The sequence below is a fragment of the Pieris napi genome, chromosome 8 (assembly GCF_905475465.1).
Source record: "Pieris napi chromosome 8, ilPieNapi1.2, whole genome shotgun sequence".
Taxonomy (NCBI): domain Eukaryota; kingdom Metazoa; phylum Arthropoda; class Insecta; order Lepidoptera; family Pieridae; genus Pieris; species Pieris napi.
Window position 1 is genome coordinate 5311628 of NC_062241.1, and position 21901 is coordinate 5333528.

General features: G+C 31.7%; 1 non-coding gene across 1 annotated transcript; it reads right to left on the reverse strand.

Annotated features, from left to right (window-relative positions):
* Nucleotides 1-18861: 18861 nt before the first annotated feature.
* Nucleotides 18862-18980, reverse strand: LOC125052093. The gene has a single exon (XR_007117403.1). It is a non-coding gene; the product is annotated as a 5S ribosomal RNA (ribosomal RNA).
* Between the last annotated feature and the right edge of the window lie 2921 nt (nt 18981-21901).

A 21901-nucleotide genomic window follows, 5' to 3' on the forward strand; every position in this document is an offset into this window, starting at 1 on the left:
TGTGGAACGCCTTATAGAAGTATCTTGTGTGGAACTGGAGCAATTTATCATTGTTAGTTTGTATAGCCCTCCTTCAGCTCAATATGATAGTTTAGAAAAAATATTGGAGCAGGTTCTGTACAAATTGCAAAAATCCAAGAAAAAATTGATTGTTAGTGGAGACTTTAATGTAAATTTGCTTGACAACTGTAGTTCAAGTAAACGTTTGCTAAATCTGTTTAAATCATATAATTTAATTAATACTTTTATTGTACCAACTAGGGTAACAGCCACCACGGCAACATGTATTGACAATATCTATAGTAATATAATTCCTCTCAACGCCTGTATTATCAACAAACTTACATCTGACCACTCTGGTCAATTGTTTGAATTTGAAATACTAAAATGTAAAGATCAAAAAAAGAAAATATGCACAATTCCTATAACAGAGGATCGGTTAGATAGATTTAGGAAAAATTTGATATTTAAAATGCCATTTTTGCGTAGTAACCAATGCCCTAATAATTTATATAGCACATTCTTTGATTCATTTATTGGTGAATTCAAAAATGTGTTCACTCCAAAGACTTTTTTGGTCTCGGAGAAACCTACCTTTTGTGACTGGGCAACTCCGGAGCTACACAAAAAAAGGCAAAAATTGTATGAGTTGTATGATGAAAAACAGTATAATGACAGTGAAGAATTTAAAACTTATGTTAGGATATTCTCAAAAAGTTTTAGGCAAGAGTGTAGAATCGCTAAGGCGAAACACTTAAGTCTTAGAATAAACAACAGCTCTGATAAGATAAAGGCTACTTGGAAAATTATAAACGAGGAGACTGGAAGAACCTCCAGAAAGGATACTGAATTCAAAGTGAACATAAACGGCAAAGTAATTAGTTCCGACCTCGAAGTAGCCTCTGCATTTGAAGAGTTTTTTACTAACATTCCTTTAAATACAACCAGCGTTTTAAATTCTTCACCATCAGCCGCCCTTTTATTATTGAAAAAGAATGTTCCTGTATGCAATCATAAGTTTGTATTTAGCCGCATTAGCTGCAATGACATTATAAAAACATTTAAACAGCTAAAAATAAAAAAAACTAAAGATCTTTGGGGTGTATCTGTTTTCATTTTACAATCAGTAATCAATACTATCAGTTCAGAGTTGGCTATAATATTTAATGAATGTATAGATTGTGGAGTCTTTCCAGACCAGATGAAGATAAGTAAAATCACACCGTTATTCAAAACGGGCAGCACTTCGGACCCCACAAATTTTAGACCCATATCTGTGCTGCCGGCTTTGAGTAAAATCTTTGAAAAAATCATTCTTGAACAATTATTGACACATTTTAATAATAATAAAATTATGCATAGCCAGCAGTTTGGTTTTACAAGAGGTCGCTCTACAGCAGATGCTGGCATTCAATTAATTTCCGAGATTTTAAATGCTTGGGAAAATTCTCATGATGCCATTGGAGTTTTTTGCGACTTATCAAAGGCTTTTGACTGTGTCCATCACGAAATCCTAATCAAGAAACTTCAACACTATGGCATTGGCGAAAGGGCGCTAAATCTTGTGGAATCATACCTGAGCGATAGAATTCAAAAGGTAAATGTAAATGGAGCTATATCACAGGGATCCTCTGTTACTATGGGAGTACCGCAGGGCTCCATACTTGGTCCCTTCTTATTCCTTGTCTATATAAATGACCTGCCATTTCTTGTAAAGGAGCTTCACGAGATAGTACTGTTTGCTGATGACACTTCGCTTTTATTTAAAGTGAAACGACAAAATCCATCACTTGATAACGTAAACAGTGCCATCTCCAGTGTAGTTCACTGGTTTAATACAAATAATCTTAAGTTAAACGAAAAGAAGACAAAATGTGTTAAATTTGTAACTACAAATGTAAAAAGTAGTCATTCTCAAATAATAATTAAAGACGAGGAAATAGACTTTGTTGATAATGCGGTGTTCTTGGGAATTACTTTAGATAGTAAACTCCAGTGGGGCCGACACATAGAAGGTCTTTCGAATAGGCTAAGTTCCGCAGCGTTCGCAGTTAAAAAGATACGCGATCTTACGGATGAGAACACAGCAAAGCTTGTTTATTTCAGCTATTTTCATAGTATAATGTCATATGGTGTTATTTTGTGGGGTAATGCAGCTGACATTAAATCGATATTTGTAGTGCAAAAGCGGGCTATAAGAGCGATCTGTGGGTTGTCCCCACGGGAGTCGGTCCGAAGCAAATTTAAGGAATTACATATTTTGACTCTGGCAAGTCAATACATTTATGAGAATATTTTGTATGTGCGGAAAAATATAGATATCTTTAAAAAGAATAGTAGCTTCCATAATTATAGTACTCGTAATAAAGACAAAATTAGCGCACCAACCAGAAGGCTGCATAAAACGAGTAATTCTTTCCAAGGCAATTGTATACGTTTTTTCAACAAAATCCCTAGTGAGATACAAGCGTTGTCAATAAATAAATTTAAATCGTACATTAAAGTAAAACTGCTTACTAAGGCTTATTATAATATAAATGAATATTTAAACGATCCTAGTGCTTGGATATGAGTTGCTCCAGTATATATTATAGGTAACACGACTGAATCTCTCGGCTGCATTTCCAGACTTTGGGGCGATCGTCAACATCCACGACTGTTTTAATGTAAAGTGGGAACAAACCGTGATCCATGTGGTATCCAATTATTTCAGTATTATTATTATTTTCTTATGTAGCCAAGTCCACATTTCAAGGATCGTCATGCTCGCTTAAATGTCATTGCTTGTGGCGGCGTCCATGCGTCGGGTTGTCTCTCTCCCTAAAATATGGCGAGGGGGCCGATGGCTGGCCATGCGTCATACTCGTGAACGGGTGCTGCTTGTGGTGACTGGTCGTACTTGAATTCGTGTATGCGGTGATGTTAATTATTTCGACTATGTGTTTGCGTGTTGTTCCCACGAGAATGTAAGTGCGTGCTCCTATTTCACCATGCCTCCTGCTGATAGGGGACAAGTCTTTGTTTTTATTTATGTTCTTATTATTAATTACTTAAAATGTCATGTGGAACATGGTGTAATGGTTGCAGCTCCTTACAACCGTTGTGTAAAAAAAAAAAAAAAAAAAAAACATGGCGATTAAAAAGAGTGGCGGAGAGTTTATTGCCAGTTCTTCTCTTCCGTTCTACGCCCTTGATTTGAGAACTGGCAGTAAATGTAAAATTAGAAGCATTAATATTTATATCTTTAATGACGAATCACAAGTGTACATTGTGTTACCTACGTGAATAAATGATTTTTGAATTTGAATTTGAATTTGAAATAAATATTTTTAATCAAATAAATTACAGCGTATTTGGGACATAGAAAGGTAAGTTTTCACCAAATTTCGTTAAAAAAAAAATATTTTTGTAAAAGATAAAAATTAAAAACCCAAAACTTGGTTTTTTGAATTTTTCACATAAATTTTGAGGTTATGTGAAAAATGTGTGAGTACAAAAGTTTTAGATCTTTTTATTACCTACAACTTTGCCATTAAACTTTCTTCGATAGGACTTTTAGTTTTGCCGGAAATCGAGATAAACCGTTTTTTACCCTTAAAACTCCCCCCCCTACCCCTTCCCGACCTCAGATCGACCGTAATTTATTTTTCCTTTCATTTTGATCATATTCCCCTGATTTTCTAACGGGTTTCATCCTACTGTAATTTTTTTAGGTTTCAAAAATTATCGGCACTGGTCTAGTAATGTTAAATGGGCACCTGAAGTTTCCAAATTTTAAGCTTAAAGTGGTGTAAATATGTTAGCCATTTTCAATTACCATCGTGATATATATGTATCAATGGGTAAATAGCCAACATTTCACACAGAATAGCCCTACAATCGAATTATCACACCATTTCACCCACATTATGTTACAGGCTTAACCCATTACGATGTTATTCGGAATGGGAACAAATTAGATTACAGTTTCTTTGGTTCTAAAAACATGAGAAGTCCATTGACTAAAGTTTTGTTTTGTTAATGTATTGCACGCATTTTTTTTTATATATTTTATTTTATATATTTATATTTATATTTATATTTATATTTATATTTATATTTATATTTATATTTATATTTATATTTATATTTATATTTATATTTATATTTATATTTATATTTATATTTATATTTATATTTATATTTATATTTATATTTATATTTATATTTATATTTATATTTATATTTATATTTATATTTATATTTATATTTATATTTATATTTATATTTATATTTATATTTATATTTATATTTATATTTATATTTATATTTATATTTATATTTATATTTATATTTATATTTATATTTATATTTATATTTATATTTATATTTATATTTATATTTATATTTATATTTATATTTATATTTATATTTATATTTATATTTATATTTATATTTATATTTATATTTATATTTATATTTATATTTATATTTATATTTATATTTATATTTATATTTATATTTATATTTTATTTTGACTTTGATTGATACATTAAGCAACTCTTAAAATATTTTAAAAGTAATCTATGGCACATACACTAAAATAGAGATACATAATATTACGATTATGTATTGTATAAGATGTGAAAAGCGTAATAAAAAAATATTTTTAAATAAAAATATAATTAGGAAATACTAGAAGGGACGAAAATTACTATAATCATTTCCTTCCCAGATTGGAAGATAACCAATTATAGGGGCTGTGTCAAGCGAACACCTTTTTTGTAGGGAACGAATATTTTTAATTAATTGTGTTATGGTTTCTGTATATTTATTACCGAATAAAGATCAAAGCTCCATTCAATGAGTAGATTGGTATGTAATTTATGAAAATGTTGAAAAATTTGTCAATTTAATTCATTTGATCAAAATATTGGTCGTATTTTAAGATATGGAAGTCGCCTTTAATTAAAAGAACGAGATTTTTGTCAAAAGACATCTTGCGTCGTCAGTATATAATTCGCTAAGTTAAAGAGTCTTATAAAGCAAGGAGTAAACAACCTTTGGTTTATAAATAAAAAGGAAATAAAAAGGAGTTACGACAGAAGTCGTTACGACATCTGGTGGACTTAATCCGTATTTACGTAATGTTTTGCGGGGGTAATGAAATTGTCAGTGTTTTACAACCTCTGGCGGGTTCTGGACAGTGATTAATAACAACGAACTTAGTAGCTTCTGGCACACCCGCGATTTGCAATTAGCTTTGTGACTTTAGAGTTAAATTATTATTTGTAACTTATATATCAATTTAGAAAATGTATATTTAATTGATAGACCTTTAAATCATAACAATATTTAGACAATAAATTATTTACAATACTCTAACATACCTAATCGTAATAAAAACTAAAATAAAGTATATTCCCTATAGCAGTGTAACTTTAATTTTTTTTTATATATAAGTCTTTATCTTGCAATCAGTCAGCTAGACTATGAGCAGATGTGTTGAGAGCTGTTAGGCGTTCAAAGCAAAATCTCCATCGAGACTGCTCCTCTCTTTCAACCGTGTCTATTAAGACTTAGGATAAATAAATTTCATAATATGTAGAATGTGTTGTGTATTTCTTTAACTAAAAATAACGACATAATTTCTCTTATTAATTAATATACAAATTAAAAACTTTCAAATTAAAAGATATGCTATACTCTAGGGAAAGGCAGTCACATAATTTTAAAGTAAACTACCTTAATGCACTATAAACAATATAAATTTTACTTATGACGTTCCTAATTAATTTAGTAATTAAGTAATTATCAGTCAGTGCCCTCTAATCAAATAATTTCATAAACTGCAACTATACAACCCTTTCTTGGCATTAAAACCTCCCTTGGGCGAGGAACAAAGGACAATGTTTTACTGTTATTGTTACAGTACAATTATGTTATCTATAAATGTTGAGGATATCTATGGTAAATTTCACATTACTTAATAAGTATAATTGGTGTCTTATAATAGATACGATTTTGTTATTTCTGTTAAGTAATGCATAAGTTTAAACATGGCCCAACGGCACGTTTGACTTTACATTCATGCTTTTTTTGGATTGGTAATAGCACTGGGTTAGAGGCACTTGTTTCGATATTTGCCAGTTTGAATTATTCATTAATTTTAGCCTCAATATTATATTATTTCGTGAGTGTTTTATTTTTGTACGGAACGGCAAAGCATATATATTATTATTTGAGTCATAACTGTTATTGTATTAATTGATCCGTAGTCCCTACGGCGGACAATTGTGTGCCTTTTGCGTATTATTGAGTTGAATCAAGTATTTATTGAGGCATTTACTCTGGGCTTAATTATTATTTATATTAAAGGAATTTTGTATCAATGGACACCGAATCGATCTTTGTGGTAAAATTAGATTGAAACATTATTTTGTGGTCCCATGCAACAATTTTAAGTTTAGACATATAAAATTTAAAGGTTAAAAATAATTTATTCCAAATTTAAACGTTTTGTTCTAAATGCTTCTATGAACTATAGGAATAGTGGTTATCATTCTTTAAATCGTCGTTACCAAAACGTCGAAACCATAACTACTTTTCTACTTTTTTCTCTCATATTACACTTTCTTCGTTTCTTATTGTGTAAACCATAACCTAAAACTTTATATTAACTTCCGTTTTAAAGATTTAACAATGGGTAGTTCTTTAAACTGTCATCTAGACCAAGCATGCGTTTAATTAACTTAATGGATTCGCCTCGCTTTCCTTAGAACGATATGAAATTCGCACGAGTTTCAATTTTACACACACTTCAGCTGTCACTCATGCTTGACGCAATGCAAGTAGTCGCTTTGTCGCACCAACCATAACGAATTTTGACGAGACTTTGAAAAAGTTTAAAACTAACCCGTTCAAGCCCGTGGGAACGATAATAAAATTTTATTAGACGTTTAATTGTTGATATTAACAGTGATTTGAATTTTAAACCGCAGATGCGAGGTAGTTTTTTATCGCCAATACATCACGGAAAGCGTAAACGTCATTCCTTTCATCATTAGTCGTTAACTCGTCACTTTTCTATTGTAGACCGTGATTATGCAAATCACCTATTAACAAATCAACCGTTACAAATTAATGTTTACTGTCATTAACATATTTTTCAATGAAAACGCGTGTCATCCTCGCCAAACTCCCAACTAATGCGAGCGTCATTAACTTTTTTATTTTCATCACATTTTACGACATATCGATCAATAAACGTCTCTTATGCAAATTTCTTCAAATTATTATTTTAAATTAATTCATTAGGGTTGTCTGCAAGCGTTCGATCATAAATTGTTATTTTATGGCGACGTTTGGCAAAAATTCTGACACCCGGCAGTCGGAGTAATATCTTCTACATGAATGCGTTCCTTGATGATTTTAAAAGCAATATTTTTAATGGTATGTCAAATTAATGTCGATTCCATTGTGCGTTTTATATTGACAAAACGTCGATAGGGTTTAGACCCTAAGATATATTTGGTGTTGTACTTTCGAACCCTTTAAAATTTCATGCTAAGTCTTTATGTTACAAATTGAATAAAGTCAACAATGCGATGTAAAATTGACAATCGTTCTGTTTGGATTAGAACATGGCACGAAAATCTTTATAAAACAACTATGTAACGACAAAATCAGTATTAGACGATTTAAGAGGTTTTAATTTAGGTAAAAGCCTATTAAAAAAAATATAATCCTCATTTACGTTATAACTCCATACCGCAATTAATTAATGTAAACAGAAACAGATCACAGATACAAATACAATTCGTTCCAAAAACAAGAAGCGATATTCTCTTGATACATAGATAACAACAGATGAAATGAAAGATAAATACTTCAAGAAATGTGTCTTTCTATTGTATAACGTAATAATAATAAATATTACAATGCTATGTAATATTTGGTAATGGTTATTGACTATTTTTTATTGAATTGAAATTCTCTTTAAATCTATCTTTGATGTTAATTGAGATAAAGAAATATAAATTAAAATCTATCTTTGATGTTAAAATTGAGATAAAGAAATATAAAATTTTGTTTAGTCTCGGCATTTTCTACATATTCACTTAATTAATTTTCAAGATATAGAGTGCGTTTAAGTATGCGGGCACTTTATATAATCGAATCAAGATGGCAAATGTTAAGAAACGCGTCAATCAACTTTATTAAACGCAATCACTATTTCTTTGTATCCAAAATAATTCTAAGCAGTTTTGTTCGCATTTCATATAAACAATACTAGGAATATAATTAAAGCATTTTTCACTATGAGGCTGCCTGCGTGGGTAATTTTGGTAATGTTGTTTTTCTAAGGTTAGGAGATAGGGTTTGTTAACTGGCGCAACAAAAGCAGAAGGTATATATTATCATAACCATTTGTTAAATATGTTGAAGCTATTAAGTAAATTAATTGTGACCTAATATAGTGATTTAGAAGTTATGTATATATAAGGCGAGTTGTTGTTGTTGTTGTTTTATGGTTTAAATGGATGTGTAACTTTTTGTGAATAAATATATTACATACATACATAATTTACCAAATTTTCTAACATAAAGATAACCTTTCATTTGTCATGCTGCATAATTTCCATTTTTACGAATCTTTGTCCAAAATCTTACAATGAAAAAATACTACCAATTAAAGTAAAATTGTTTTATGTTATGTAATCATTATTCTGCATCTAATAGCTCAGAACCTCTTTAACTTCAGAATATTTTAACATAATATTACCTTACATACTCGTATAACACTCGTTCCTACGGTGTAGGAAAATATAGTAAGGAAACCAGCATAATTTATACCCGACGGCGTGTGTGAGGCACAGAAAACTGATGTCAGCAGAAAAAACAGATGATCTAGAAACAGGTACAGAAAGGCAGAGCTAAAAGATCATAGCGACACCGGTTTTTTTAATACTCAGTCGGGACATCTTTACACCATATTAAGTGTAACTTACCTTAAAAAAATTGTTTTATTTACACTTAAAAGCAAATAATTTAAAAAAGTTTTCAAATTATATTTAGTTTGTTCAACACATTAAAATTAAAATTTATTTATTTTTGATATTAAATATTCACACGACAGAAAATCTAGAGGTCCAAACTCATGGTACTTGTGAAACAAAAAACCCATATCCTAAATCAAATCTCAAGTGCGAGGAAGTGACAACGAAATTTGCATACAATTTCAAAAGCCAGCATTGACGAAGACGTATGAGGGCTAAGTCAAGTATGGTCCTTGAGTATGGAGAATCTTTGAATTATTAAAGTTTTATTGTTCGATGTTTTTGAGATTCCATAATGTTTAATGGGGCAGTTGATTTCTGTTTCTAATACAATGATAACTTTTAAAGAAGATACACAACCTAGCCAAACCGGGAATACAAATTTTAACACAATTACGTTTGTGTATCAGTTAAGACTTAATAAACAAAAAAAAAGATAATAATTAAAAAGGAAATGTTGGACAAAAATGCAGGGTCACAATTTTTTTAACCAATTACAAAAAAAATTTGACTGTATAAAAAAACATAAACGCATTAAAATAATCACTGACAACTGTGATGTCTTTATATTTGATTAAATAAAAGGTTATAAATAATTATTTTAGATAGAACGTAAAGCCGTTGCTTAGTTATAAACGGCACAAAGTTTCTGGTTTCAGTTTCAGGGGAAACATATTAATTATGTGATGGTTAACTATTGAGGCAGTTTTAAAATAAAAATTATGTATTTGTATATAGTTAGACCACAATTTAGTTTTTCTATCAAATTAGTGTTGCTGCTGTAGTGGTAGACAAATAAAATAAAATAAATATGATCCCGTTATTGAGTTATGCATAACATTAACAAGCTTTGAAGTTATTAGGAACATACAAAATATTACTTAAATTTTCTATGAAATTTACCCTGTTTCCGATCCATTGTGAGTTGGAGAGGAAAACGCGGAACTTTTTACAATGTGTTACTATCACTTATTGAAATTCTATTTTATTTTTCCTAAAGTTGTATTGGCTTGTAAGCGGGTTGGTAAGTTTTTATAAAGTTTATAAATAAATATCTTTCTAGTGAGCTTGGAATCTTTATAAAATATTCGGTTATACGTTTAAATCAACAATATCAATGCCTCTGGTACCAATGTGAAGTGTCAAAGGGGTGTTGAGGCGTCAAAAGCAATGTGACTTCGGGTACAAAGGGTTTGCCTTTTCAATCCAACCCAGATTTCAAGTACGGTTAGTTTTGAAAGGAATTGAATTGTTTTGACATAGGCGAGAAATGTAATAAACAATCGAATGTAGAAAAATAGCTATGCTGATATTCTAGGTACATTTGTGTATATCTTTATCTCCATAATTTAAACTAAATCAATTAAGCCGTTTATGATATAATATAGCGTCTTAAATATGACTGCCTTCCGATTCTGTAACTCACTTTTCGAATTCGCACAGCGGTTTTCGCAGCGGCGCGGCGGTCGCGGTCAAATCAGTCGTGAAGCAGTCATTTTACGAATTGGCATTCTGATAAACAATAAACTACAAGCTCCCTCCTTATCAGAATGCCAAATCGTAAAATGACTGAGCAAAGGCTCACACGAGTAGTGTTGGCCTCACCTTCAACGTACAATTCTCATTGCTGAGGCCGTACACAAATGTCATTTTTGTCTAAGTACATATAACGTTCGTATGTACGGTATAGTAAAATATCGAGAGAAAACCTGCATAACTTATATCCCAAATTTTGACGTTATGTGTCAGGCACAGAAAGCTGATGTCAGCAGTCTATTAGAAAAAACATACGATGTAGAAATAGATACAGAAATGTCCCAGAGCTAAAAGATCGAAGCACCACCGTTTTTTTATAACACTAAGTCACCACATCATTACACCCTGTTAGGTTACTCACCTTAAAAGTAGCAATTATTAATATAAGATAATGGTTCTATTGAGCAAATAATTCTAAAAAGTTTTCAAATTATATTTCACAAATAGTATTTCGTTTATTTTCACATAATTAACTTGCCAATTAGCACAAGTCAAGGGTTGGTAGGGTTAGACATAATCTCCGATGTCTTCCGAATAATTATTTTGATAGGGCTTATGTCCCGCAGGAGGCCATGGGCTGAGCGTGTGTTTTAATTAGTTTCGGATTAGTACGCTGATTAATTGAGGATTTAGTTGGTTATAATTACTATAAGCTATAACAAAATGCTACCAAAAAGCGAATCGCGATGAGTGGAGGTTTAAATGTTAAGTAAGTAACTTAAGAAATAGTACGTAATGTACGTATTCAAAAAAAATCAAAAAATGTTATTTTTCAATTTTTTTTTTAAATTATATTTCCATTTTTAGCAGATATTGGAGCCCTTGAACTAAGTGTCTAGCTAGGGAGACCTGTACATCAGGGTACTCCGCTCTTCCAACGGTTTAATGAAATAGTAACTTAACAATAATTGAAACCAAAATACTATATTATAAAGAAAAGTAGAAAGCTAAGACTTATTGTATTGTCTTTTATTAACATAACTTTTATACATTTAAAGAAAACACTTTTTTACCGGATTGAAATTATTTTACATAGTTACTAAAAAAATCCGACGTTTCGCGTGCTTTACAGCGTGCGTGGTCACGGCGACTGAAGACAAAAGGTGTTGAATGTCAAAAAGTATCACAGTTGTAGAAAAAGTTGTATTATCTGTATTTATTTCCCCGGAGTTGATATCGACTATCGACTATCGACATCGGCAGAAATGATTCACGGTGTCCTCTATTTAATTAATTATTTAAATTAATTAATTTAAATAATTATAAATTTACATAACTTCAACCCGGTAAAAAAGTGTTTTCTCTAAGACTTATTACTAAACTAAAGATATAGGTTTACATGGTTTGGTACGTATACGTGTTATGTTTCAAATACGATTAAATAATAATATACTATCTTTTTTATACTTCACACTCTCTCCGCTTTAGTGTCTCAGTTAAATTAACGGATTTATCAATGAATTAACGCGAAGCCTGTATCGATTTTTAATTGCATTTATATTGTCTGGACAGGTTCAGGCCCACACGTCACATACGGCTGCCAAACGTGGACTTACAATACAAAAATAAAAACTAAACTAGTAGCATGCCAGAAAGCAATGGAAAGAAACGTACTTAAAATAAGAAAAATACATAAAATTAAAAGCAAAAACGAAGAACAAAAGTTATAGATGCCTTACATTATGCCCTAAAACAGAAGTGGTAATGGGCGGGGCGGGCATATAGCAAGATACACAGATAATAGGTGGACCTTAAAGACAACTGTATGGAAAGAACCAAGAGGAAGAAGGAGAAGAGGTCGCCCAAAAAAAGGTGGATAGAAGAAATAGAAGCGGTAGCAGGAAACGAATGGAGAAAGAGAGCCATAGACAGAGTCAGTTGGAAAAAGCTGGAGGAGGCCTTTACCCGTGAAGGGGTTCCGATTGACGGTGCTGAAGGAAGAATATAGAATAACAAGCAAAATAAAAAAATTGGAAATAAAACGGGCTTTATTATTAGGTTCAGGACCATAAGATTAATCTAAAGAAGTTATTAGTGAAATATGCAAGAATACATTAGGGATGACTTAGTGGAGTCAACAGTAAAAACAACGTATGTAGGAAACATTTTTAAGCAAGCCCTGTTATTACATAAACTACAAGGTAAACACATTAATTTGAAACTTCTTGCTAAATGTCACAGCTAGTTCATATTTATCCAAATGCGAAGTTGGAAGTAAAACAGATTCCATGTCGCATAAACTGGCGAGATGTATGAAGTTTGTTCTGTAAATATTCCTAAGAGACGAGTCTAGCTAAGAACTAGACGTTACCATCCACTACTATACGCTTCTAGAAAAAGAACTATTACATTGTATAAGGTGAATAAATAAACTATAAATCTTAGAGATAGTTTACAGTAAATTCTGAAATTGACATTCTGTCTTTAACCAACTTTATAAAAACCGAAGAAAGAGGTTTTTAATTGGACGTTCAAAATTAATTATTCATGTCTTTGAAGATATAAAGTCAGCTTAGGTCAAAATATCTTTTTGTGTAACAGTGATAAAATACTTATCTTCCCCTTAAGTTAATTATTTGTATTTGTAGATTATTTATGTACTGTATTCCGATACTGTATCCGATTCTTCTAATAAACAATAAACTACAAGCTCCCACCTTTTCAGAATGCCAAATCATAAAATGACTGCTTCACGACTGATTTGAGAGCGACCGCCGATGCCAAAACCGCTGTGTGAGTTCGAAAAGTGAGTTACAGAATCGCAGGGCTTATCTGTGGGAATATATAGAGTTTACCCATTTGCTAATTTCAATAACATTTATTTCAATGCAACAAATTCATACCGTAAAACTGATATGATAAATATGATATTACCTTGTTCAAAGGTACTTTTCTCACGTCCCTCAAAAGAAAAAGACAGATAAAAATGCTTACGTTTTCAGACGTTTGACGATGACAGTAGTAAGGGCCACCATTACCATGTGTCCTTAGGGAACAAAACGTTTGTCTTTTTAGCACATTTGTTTAAGTTGTATTTCTTAGTCAGCATTTTCTTTGCGCAAAAATACTGTATCTCAGTATTACTTCGCGGAAGCATACATTAGGTACGATATAAGTTATTGCATGTGGAATAATATTATGAGTGTGGTTTGTGAATACAAGTTCTAAATTCAACATTTATGTTTGAAAATTGAGCTATATTTAATTTCTACTCTTCGTCTTATTAACAATCGTAGTTATATTATGCATTAAAATGTATGACTCATTTTGAAAGAGATGTAATAAGAATATTAACAACAACTCGGCGGATTTGGCCGCGATTTCAACTTCTTTATTACTAACCTTGCGAACATTTTTTTCCAGCCTTGTACTTGACACAAATTTTGGGTTTAAGCCATTCCCGTTTCCTCACGATATTTTCCTTTTCCGTACGAGCTAGTGGTAGACAGAAAAGACCGTTTGTGCATTGGGGTGACTTCAGATATAAGAACCTCTTTCCTAAATTCAAGGGACTTCAAACAATAAGTCATAAAATATAGATTATATTTAATACGTACATAGGATATATCGATGACATTATTCTCCTATACTTTTACAATCATCATTAACAGTAGTCGCGATTAATGTAGGGTGACCATGATTCGGACCATTCAATCAACACGGGGACATAATCATAAACCGGACTATAAATACTCGGCGGCGATCGTCTGTCCCGACATTTATTGCGAGATATGAACGTGTGGTTGAAATCGCTTAGGGTGGATGTAATTGGAGATGAGTTTGTGTTTTACATACATGTATATAGGAAGAGTTATGTATTAGATTTTTTATTATGGTAGAATTGATTGTATTTTAGCATAATTATTGAAAAAAGTTTATAATTAATTATCTCGTCCAGCCAGTCTGAACCATAGTGTCTTGTCTTACGTATTACTTTGTCGCTATTAGATTGCGTAATGGTAATGCATTAGACAGGTGACAAAAACCAATACTTTCAACTATTTAAGTCCTGAAATCGTTCAAATAGAACAAAAACTGTCATAGAATGTTTGCAACATTTGGGAGTATTTTTAACGTGTTTTGTATGTATCAAGCTATTAAGAATAATGTTATATTAAGGTCTCTATTTAGCCATAGCAAATAAAAGTACTACTTAGCTTTTACAATATATGTAATGCCGGGCATATGTTTGGTAGCTGTCCAGAAAATGTATCATTGTAATGCTTTTCATCCTACGATAAATGGATTTATATATTTATATCATTAAAACTATGTTTATTATCAGAAAACTTATTGTTGCGTAAATAATCTCTATCGATAAACTCTTAAAATGAACAGTGCAGACGTCCAATAAACGTCACTAGGATAATGACGTCACGCTCCTGGCACTTCCGAATTTTTACGAATGCGCGACGCATGGCTCGTAAAAAGTTTACGATCTGAGGGAACCTGGGTTTATTAATCCTTGCTATTTATTATAAATGGTAACCCTATTGTAATGTTTGTTAATAGATTTACTGATATCAGGAGGTTGGTAATTTTTTGGAACGAAGTTCCTTATCGCGCGTTGTGAAAGGGGGCTAGACGGAAAAATTTCTTACGAAAAGTTGTCACGACACTTTTTTGCTATTTGCTATTGTAATACACCGATTCTCGTCCGATCACCGAAGTTAAGCAATGTCGGGCGAGGTCAGTACTTGGATGGGTGACCGCCTGGGAACACCTCGTGATGTTGGCTTTTTTTTTCGTCGTAAGATTGGTGTCGAGAAAATCTATCATACTGTTATGATACCAATTAACATATAAATTAATCGAAAGGAATTTCGTTCCATCCGGGTGTCCCTTGACACCTCTAAAGTTTTTTTTATTAAACGGTGACAGTTAATTTGATAAACTGTAGTATTGGCTCTTTTATCTCTGCCTTTTAATAAATTTAAGAAATATATTAAAGAAATAAAAAGGTTTACTATAAAGTTAACGATTATCTCGTAATAAAAGGGCCTGGGACTAGTGCTAGACAGGCTACTTCTAATTAATTTGCGATATTTGTTTTAAAATAAGTGTTGTTTGATGATTTGCTATTTTAAAAGAGTACCGAGAGTTTTTTACGCCGGCATTTTCTCTCGGCCTACACACTCTGTCTTCTTTGCCGCTGAGTAGGGTTTAATAATTTAATGACGTGGAATAAGTGATACTTGTATCTTATGTTCCATAATAAACATATTTTTTTTATTTTATACCATTGAAAGGTATTGTAGCGACATCTATAATCTACGGCTATAATCACAGCGATGACGTCGTATCCTGAAACGCGCTATCATAGTTATTCCAGCCAAAGATAGATACACCTTCTCGATCTTAGCCACGTGAGCTTTCAAAGCAGTCACTAACTAGTCTAGGATCCTGCCTTTACATTTGAGGTACTATTCTCCATCTTTCCTCCACGGTAAGCGCGTCGTGCCTTCGGTTGTGCAACATGAAATTTTTTTCGATGACCCCAATTACCACTACTTCGTACGTTGAAGTAAAACTACGTGTAACCCCAGGTTATACTTACTTACTTTACGATATGTATCAGGAATACGTAGATTACTTTAATCTATAATTACTGATTAATGAGATGGCAAAATCTAAGATTACACAATAAAGAAATGTGTTATCAATACGGTTAGTATATATTAATACGTAATCAGACATAACTTATCATTATTAATTCAAAATAAGTCAACTTATGAGTGAAATCTTACTCATAGCTTTCCATTTTGTTGTCCTAGATTCGCTGGTGAAACAATTGCTGTTTGCTAATACATTTCGATCACTGTAAAACTGATTATTGTACAACTTGCCTTAAAAGACAAGAAAGCAATCGCTGCAATGTGTCTTTTATATGGTTAGTATGTATTATTTCGCAATCAGGCATAACTTATCATTATTAATTCAAAATAAGTAAACTTATAAATAAAATTTCATACATCTCGACTAAGTGTTCCCCAAAGTGGAGTGGAGAATGCGTGGTCAAAGCCACGTGATAAATATTCATAGGTTGCCCTTAATTACTGGCTATCAATTGCAAGATGGAAAAAATTCACTCAATTTAACCGGACCAATGAGTTTTAGGAATTTTTGTTTAAAAAATCTGTGGAGTAGCACTTCAAACTTACAAAAAATATTATCCCCTTAAATAAATTGTTATCAGTATCAAAATTTTTTTGGATGAATAGTTTATTTCGTTAAAGCAATTATGTTTTCATTTTTTTTTACAAAATCATAATTTTTGGGTTAATTTTAATAGTAGCCATTTGTTTGTCTTAATTTTTAAAACCGTTACTTTCACACAATAAATTATATTACCTAGACAGGATATTTAAAAATTTAATTTGCGTTTCAGCAAAAATATTCATAAAACGGCATATACCAAACATTTATAATTAAAATTAAGGCTCCATTCCATCATAATTCGTCAATGAAAGGGTGCGCAGTCAAATCCTCTTTTGTCCTACACAAATGACCCCAAATAATCATCATCTATTCACTGGACGCTCCAGTTTCCCATAGAAGATACGGGCATTTTGATTTGCGACCGGATTTGAATACGATCATAGTCTGAATTACACTTAATTAAGCAAAGAATTGCCGGACGCTATTCGGGCAATGGCTATTTACTAATTTTAGGAGATAAATTAAAAGGGGTTTGAGATTTATTCTCATACAGACTGTTAATATTAATAATTATAATTATATTTTATAATTAAAGGAACGTATATCCTTTTGACCGGATCACGGAATAGAAAAATAACATTTTGGTCGAATTAAATTGAATACATTGTGTTCAATATATCAATAAAATCGTGGACATAACTTAAGCTTGCGGCCGATTGGCGGTGCGTGCCTCTTTCAATTGATATTTATTTTGAGTTAAAACAATCTCTTGTTAATAGTAATTATTATTTATTTACTTCATTCGTTCTTACCTTACCTAATCACTAATTTATCGTACCTACTATGTATGAACGGTACGCTTATAATGCAAAAATCCTTTTAAATTCTTATACATATATATATATATAGTCATAGTGGATGAGCGCTTCTTAGCAAATTGTATGGCATTAATAATGTCTTCTACCATCTTAAGTTTTTCTCAACATTAGACTAGATGGCTATATATACACTTATGCTGAAGTGAAGGTAGACAAAGAATAGGATTTTAAAGTCAATTTAAAAATATACATCTGTGAATAAAATCATATGTTTATAAAAAAGTTTATTTTAATGCGTTTAAAATTGGCGTATACACCAATTAATTAGATTTCTCTAAAAATAATAGTCACATTTATGTAAACGTGACAAATATTATTTTTAACGTAACTACTGGTGAATAACGGTACATACTGAAGTTTTTGTTTGCGGAATTAATTAATGAGTAATAAAGTAAAAATGCAATAGAGACAATAAAAAATAGAGCACGTGTTAGATGAGTCACAGGTCACCCTTCCTGTCTTCGGTCTGTTGACCATAAATGCACCTGGTACAGTCGAACACGTTTTTTCTTAAACGCGTGGCTCTTATTATTTTATTAATAAAAATATGATACCCACTAAAAACGAACTAAGTAATTATTTCTGCATCTTTTTAACTTTCGTCATATTTTTTTAACATGTGCCAAACTAATCTAATAATATTTAAACTAGCTGGCCTAGCGAACATCGTACCGCCTAACAGTCGATTCTTTATTTTTTTAAATACTTATTTTGCTATTCGGGACACCGGTCTAGCTAGTAAGATAAAAAAATGAAAGTTGATAAAACAACAAATACATTATGTTAAAAAATAAAAATTTACCTTCCCGGAACCCCTCCACTAACACTTGAACTTTATGATATGGCATTAAAGTTCAAATTGAATTTTAAGTATTATTACGAATATTTTGTATGGGAATTTAGAAAAGTGTTGTTTTTAGACTTTTTCACTCAATTTTTTTATTTTTTCTCTCCGTATGAACCATCCTCGTACTTCAAGGAATATTATAAAAAAAGAATTGGCCAAATTGGTCCAGGCGTAGTTGAGTTATGCGCTTACCAACACATTTTGCGATTCATTTTTATATTATAGATTCAGTAAACCAATGGCACGTGTAAAATAATCCCAGGTGCAATAAGAAAAAGTTTAACTGTCTTCTACTCGTGCGTAACCAGTGCAAATACATCGCAGGTCAACCGTTACAGTTAGCAATATGGTTACAGTTGGCATTTACAGAAAACACCTTTAAAATGAAAAAAAAAAAACAAAATGCCAACATCACGCGGTGTTCCCAGGCGGTCACCCATCCAAGTACTGACCGCGCCCGACGTTGCTTAACTTCGGTGATCGGACGAGAACCGGTGTATTCAACGTGGTATGGACGTTGGCGATGAAATTGCTAAAATACTTATTCAGATTTTATTTTGCGTGTGAGAATACTTAACCAGTTTTTCCGAATACTTGTTATAAAATATTTATAAGTTGATCTCTCTGACTGCGAATTTTACCATTGATTTTCAATACATAAAACCTTACAATTAATAAGTTTTTTTAATTAATGTCATTAACTGACAAAACCTAGGTGTACTGGAGCATACCTAGGTAACATTACTGGTCCTTGCACATCTGTCGTCTGACATTTAAGTGACCACGCCTTGAGGGTGTTGCCCGTATGTGGGCAAAAAATAATCAGAGTAATACTAGTAACGTCGCTAACTGTATAACGTAGTATAGGTTTAACAATCAGATAATTATTAAAAATTCTCAATTTTCAATATCTCCATTAAAATCATTAAGTAATTAAAATATTAAGACATTAATAAGTTATTTTAAATGGACCGCGATTAAAATGTGCACAATTTAATATCTAGAGAAATACTGTTATTATTTTGTTCGCATGCGACATTAATCTGTGGATTTTTAAAAGCAACAATGGCTCTTATGGTGTATGAAAACATCGAAAAGATCTGCAGTTGGTTAATATTGCTTAATGATTGAGAAACATTTATTTAAAAAAAAACTATTTTTGTTTCGTAAATCTTCTTTGGAACATAGGCTAGTAGTAAGTATCTGGAATTAGTTCTATACTAGTTAACAGTAAATGCAAAACAGCAGATGTGCATAGTTAATAACTCCGTGACTCGCGATTTATGCGGGGTCCGCTATTGCATAGTTTTACTATGAAACATTGCCAATTATGAAGCCGTATTTATTAGTAGTACACTATCATTAATTCTAATTCAAAGTTGACGTGTACCGAAATTAATCTTTCTAAAAGATTAAAACACATTCTTCATTGAACTTTGAAGTTGCAATTTTTTAATAAACATCCAAATTCTTATCTTTTGTGATAAGAATTTCCGACTTACTTATATTATGTACATTAAACAGTAAATTAATACTGGTGTATTTCATATCACAAAATAAATTATAGATGCTATTTTCTAGTAAGTTCAAAGTTTCTATAATATACAACGGGACTACACGAAGGCCTATTCTCGGTGGTTCCATATGAGTTGCCGTATGGAATGAACAAACATACGGTTCTAGTTTAAAAGGTTTACCGTGTATCTTTCTAGTCCTTCGCTGTTGAAGTTCTGGATTTCCTCTAAATCAGAATGAGGTTACAATAGTATGCAAAATTGAACAAAAATCTCTTCTTACTGCAATCTTTTTTTGAAGTTATACTTCTTTAGGCGCGGTATGAAAAATTGATGAGATTGAAATTTTACGATGCGCGCGCACCGTGACACAAAATTAACAGAATGAAGTTAGTGGCGCACGTTGGCACGCACGCCGCCTCTGTTCACTGTGTATTTATATTTATAATATTTATCCACATGCTTTGAGTTTCTACATTTAAAACACGTGTTTTCATTTTGTTTTCAAACAGAAGTGATTTAAATTGAATATTTAAATCAATACTAATTAATATTAGAAAATATTTGGGAAAAAACTGTGCTCATCAACCTTCCTAAGTGCTTCAATACAATTGAGGTTAACTATCCGTATGTATTATTAATAATGCCAAAGAATATAACTTCTTACGCGCGTACATAAGTACACGCACCCTTTTTTTTTCACATAACCGAATGTCCCGTTTTAAAATATAATAAACAACAAATCATAATATAATCAAAACCACAAATTCCATCAAGATTCGCCGAACAATCAGCAGTTCCACAGATTATCCGCTCGGCTGCGATCCTAAATTAAATCCAGGATTGTGACAAACGCGATCTGTCATCCGAACCCCTCATTTGCATGAGAAAAACTGTTGAAGAACAACTATTTATCAAACGGCGAGAGGACTTCCGGCGGCCATGACAGGCGCGACGCATTTCCGCTTTGTCTTCACTAAATGCTAGATTGGGCCTACTAGATTAGAGAATAATTGTACTACAAAAATCAAATTAACTTCTTTATTAACGTATATATAGATTAGCTCTAACGTAATGAAATTCAATGTTATTTCTCACGAAAACAATTGTAACTGAGTTCTGCTTTACAATGTACTTAATTAAGTTTTGTATATAATTCACTATATTAGCGGTCTGTCCCGGTATGTAGGATTCTAATGGTGAAGGAATTTTCCAAGTCGGTCCAGTATTTTTAAAGTCTTATCTATTAAGCAAACAATAAAGTTTTGCCTCTTTTCGGTATGTAGTACCTATGTTACGTATAGAAATAACATTCCTTTAGTGATATGTTTTAATAGAATTATACACGATATTTAATAGATATTGCTGTTTATATTATATGTGCGCCGGTGGGCTATTCTAATAAGACCTGTGCTTTCATGGAGTACCAAAAGTATCTTACTATGATCATCTGATATTATGACGAGTGGGTTCCAGTTGGACTACTTACTAAACTTTTTTTTATTATTAATCTAATAAAATAAATAAAATAAAATTTATTAGATTATTAATCTATTTTCCATTAATATTCTTATTCATCGATTTGCTGTTTAAAACTTTCAATTTATTATGTATTTAGTGTAATCGTATTGCTTACTTTTTAAATATGTATTTTAATGTAAATACACAAACTATCCCGAATATTATCTAAGCGAAATCGATAAAATTATTAACTACGACTCATCTAGTCCACTAAATCCTTGAAACTGATTCCCGTGATTGTGAGGGTGATCTTTCAGATAATTTAGTGGTTCTCTCGAAATGAAATATTTCAGTCCCGTCTTCTCATTATCCTGATAGACGCCATTTTGTTTACCTGATAACCTTAATCGCTACAGACAAATTTCCTTGGTAATTTACTTGATTGACATTTTATTTGTGTTTAACATA